At 48.3% G+C, this 4,193-nt stretch overlaps 1 pseudogene; it reads right to left on the bottom strand.

The window, feature by feature from the left end:
* Nucleotides 1–1,127: 1,127 nt before the first annotated feature.
* LOC110312281 lies at nt 1,128–3,841 on the bottom strand (annotated as a pseudogene).
* Between the last annotated feature and the right edge of the window lie 352 nt (nt 3,842–4,193).

The following is a 4,193-nucleotide window of genomic DNA, read 5'->3' as shown; positions in this document are numbered from 1 at the left end:
TTGTTTGCTTGCTTGCTTGTTTGCTTTTTGAGACAGGGCTTCATTGTGAAGCACTGGCTGTCCTGGAACTCACTGTGTAAAGCAGACTGGCTTCAAACTCAGAAAGATCAACCTGTCTCTGCCTCCTGAGTGCTGGGATTAAAGGTTGGCATCACCACTGCCATGCTGGAGAATCTTTTGGGGCTACGGGAAGCTGTTTGTCAGATTTCTTCTCTCACATTTGTGAGGTCCTGTGTTCCATGTCCGTACATACAAATAAATAGGAAGTGAAAAGGCGTGTGAAAGCCCACCCTCATGCATATGCACACACGTGCCATGGTGCATATCTGGAGCTCTGTGAAAGCCTTACAGGAGTAGGTTTTCTCCTTCTGCCACATGTGTCCCAAGGATAGAACTCAGGCCACCCCACAGCAAGTGCCTTCACCCTCCAGCTCCATTGCCCCCACACATCTCTCAGGATTGAATCACAATCATTTTGTGGATGGATTTTGTCCATCAGATATTTCCTAGTTCAAGGACTCAGAGTCACTGAACTATGCCACTGTTTGGACATCATGAAGAAAATGTCCAAGAACTTACACATGTGCTTCTGCATTCGTGCTATTTCCACTGCCATGCCTGGTTTCTGATGGGTGCTGGGATGAAATTCAGTCCTTCACACTTGGGTGGCAAACACTTCAGTTACCTCCCCAGCAGTGTATTTTAATTCTTTGACATAGGGACTCTGCTCTGTAGCTGAGGTTGCTCTCATATTTGAAATCCTCCTGCCCCAGCTTTCTAAGAGTTGGGATCACAGGTGTGGGCTGCCATTTCCAGCTCCAACTGGCCTTAAGTCCCTCAGATCTGTCTCCCTTGCTGATGCAGACTCTGCTTCTATCCTGGAAAACTGTGTGAAGGTTCATGATCCCCACTTTCTCCCTCTGGTGACACTGCAATGTATCTTGTGTCATGAAAACTACGGGTGTGGTCAGACACCGATGAATGAAAGTTTTGTGTGTTTGTTTTGCTTTTGGTTTTTTTGTTTTTTGTTTTTTGTTTTTGTTTTTGTTTTTGTTTTGTTTTTTTTTTTTACAGATCTTGCCTGAGTTTATTTGTAAGAACAGCATAGGACACTGGTCATCTGCAAATAGTGTGTGGGGAGGTGTGTCACAGCAGTTCGTCTGTCTTCACACTGGCAGGAGCCTTTTCTATGGGGCCTTCACAGGGGCCTGTGTACCTTTGGGGGCCTGTGTACCTTTGGGAGCCTGGGTTGGAGCTGAAGCCTGGGCCTTAGCTGGAGCTTTGGCCCCTGCCTTGGTTTGAACCTTAGGCTTCGGTTGGCAGAGCCTCTGACCCTTGGCCATGTAGCTTCGAATCCACTTCCCAAGCTTAGGGTGAGCGATGAAAGTCAGCCTTCAAAGGTTCGAGTTTGGGGCCTTTTGGCATCTTGGGCTTGATGGCCTCTGCGCGCGCACTCACTGCCTTTGCATTGTTGGCCTGAATTTTCTTCAGGCCTTTCTTGCTGTGCTTCTTGGCAAAGCGCATGTTCCTCAGGAACTTGGGGTCAACCCCCTTAAGAGATTCGTATCTTTCTGACCGGGGTTTCTTGATGCTATTTCTGTGCCATTTGCGGGACTGGTTGTATGTGATGTGGTTCTTGGACTTGGCTATGTCTGCATGGGGCGGCTCCCACACCGCCTGGGACCGGAAGAGAAAGAGCTGCTTTTTTTTTTTTTAAGACAGGGTTTGTCTTCATAGCCCTGGCTGTCCTGGAACTTGCTCTGTAGACCAGGCTGGCCTCAAACTCAGAAATCTGTCTACCTCTCTCAGCCTCTGAAGTGCCAGGATTAAAGGCATGTGCCATCACTGCCCAGCATGAATGAAGGGTTTTGTGTTTGTTTGTTTGGTTTGGTTTGGCTTTCGAGACAGGGTTTCTCTGTGTAGCCTTGGCTGTCCTGGAACTCACTTTGTAGACCAGGCTGGCCTCGAACTCAGAAATCTGCCTGCCTCTACCTCCAGAGTGCTGGGATTAAAGGCGTTCGCCCGGCTATGAATGAAGGTTTTTTAATAATCACCCAGCGACACCCACATGGTACTGCAGTTCTGAGCAATAGCTAAAACTGGTGTAGTATCTGGGGCCTATCATCCTCACACTCAGGAGGCTGGGGCAGGAGGACTTTTGGAAGTTAAAGCTACCCTGTAGCAAAGAATTTTAGAGACGACTTGTAAAAAGAAAGATGGGGCATGGTTGGTAGCAAGCAGAAGGTAGAGCTAGAAGTTAGTGGGCAGCTCTGTCTGGTGGCAAGTAGGGGCCTTTGGGTTCAAGATTAGCCTTGGTTGAACATTGAACTTGAAGTCAGCTTGGGCTACTCAAAAAAGAACGGGGGGTGGGGAGGGAAGAACTAATTTTTCTTTAAATGGCAAAAGGCAATAAGGTTTGTTAAAGGAGATGGGGGAGGTGAAGGAGGAGAAGAGAAAGATCTCCAAGCTTTGTGCCTGGCTGTGTTCCTCTCCAGGCCTTGCCTGTCATGTGAACACTCACAAGCCTGCAGCCCCTGACTCAGTGTTGCTATGGCGACCTCTGCCCCCTTCCCCAGTCCAGCAGCCTTCATGGCTCAGGTCTGCAGATGGTGACCTCACCTGGCTTGTTGTTCCCTCTTGAAGGGACAGTTCCTGCAGCCCTGAGGATTAAGGAAAACAGAATTGCTCTGCTTAACATCTGCCTGGGGGGCCCCCCTGAAACCTGACCCTGACTGGTAGGGAGAGATTAATAGATGGATTGGCTCTGGGGAAGCCCTATGCTACCTAGGACCACATTCAGGCTGCCCTCACATCAAACTCCTTGGTGGTCTCAGATCCATCATCCCCAAGTGCACATCCCCCGAAGTTCCTAAGGCTGTATGTAACCCTTCGGCTCCCAGGCAAAGGGGACACCAGTCTACAGTTCCCTGAGGATAAAGGGGGGCCAGGGGTTTCTCTCACATTGATGTTTCTTTGGCCATGCCTTTGATGGGGAACAATGTTTCTTTTTCTGGTGATCAATGCAGGATAGGATGCTTGATATTTTCTTTTTTCTTTTCTTTTTTTTTTTTGGTTTTTTTGGTTTTTCGAGACAGGGTTTCTCTGTGTAGTCCTGGCTGTCCTGGAACTCGCTCTGTAGACCAGACTGGCCTTGAACTCAGAAATCTGCCTGCCTCTGCCTCCCCAGTGCTGGGATTAAAGGTGTGCGCCACCACGCCCGGCTCTTTTTTATTTTTTAAAGATTTATTTATTTATTATATGTAAGTACACTGTAGCTGTCTTCAGACACGCCAGAAGAAGGTGTCAGATCTCATTACGGATGGTTGTGAGCCACCATGTGGTTGCTGGGATTTGAACTCAGGACCTTCAGAAGAGCAGTCAGTGCTATTAACCGCTGAGCCATCTCTCCAGCCCCCTGGTATTTTCGAGACAGTGTCTTACCGCGCAGGTCTGGTTGGCCTGGAACTTAGAGAACTTGCTCTGCCACCCAAGTGATGGGAATAAAGGTGGTAAGAGATTCCTAAAATCTATTTTTATTTTTGCAGCCATGAAGATGGGGACTGAAACATTGCACATATTCAGAAAGTGTTCATTGGTAAGCCACGCCCCCCAGCCCCTCACTGGAAGAGTCTAGGCAGAAACATTACAAATAGGGATCCACATGGCTCTCCTGTCTCTGCCTCCCCCTTCCCCTTGTTGGCCTTCCAAGTAAACTGGGAACCTAGAAGGGACTAGAAAAGCACAAAGAGCTTGGTGTGTACCAGTCAAAACACCCTTCAGGGGCCCCTTACCTACCCAGGTCTGACAGGAGCTGCAGGGACAGGAAACATGAACCGAGCATGTTGCAGCTGGTGATGGAGGCGCCTGAACCTACAAAGCTACAGCTGATGAGCTGGGAGTACCCTCCCCCTGGTGCCTGGCAGAGGTCTTGAGTTTGCATGTTTTTCTGAGGGACAGGGAACTTGGTCTCAAAGAGGCCTGGAACTGAAGCCCGAGGCTCCTGTGGCTGCTCCACTCCTTTTGTTGTTTGTTGGCTGGTTTTGTTTTTCTTTCTTTTTCTTTTCTTTTTTTTTTTTTTTTTTAGATTTTTTTTTTTTTTATAAGTACACTGTAGCTGTAAGTACACTGTAGCTGTCTTCAGTCGACCCAGAAGAGGGTGTCAGATCTTATTACGGATGGCTGTGATTTGCTGG

This window comes from Mus caroli, chromosome 17 (assembly GCF_900094665.2).
Source record: "Mus caroli chromosome 17, CAROLI_EIJ_v1.1, whole genome shotgun sequence".
Classification (NCBI taxonomy): Eukaryota; Metazoa; Chordata; class Mammalia; order Rodentia; family Muridae; genus Mus; species Mus caroli.
Note: the sequence above shows the minus strand (reverse complement) of the source record. Positions and strands in the feature narration are given on the sequence as shown.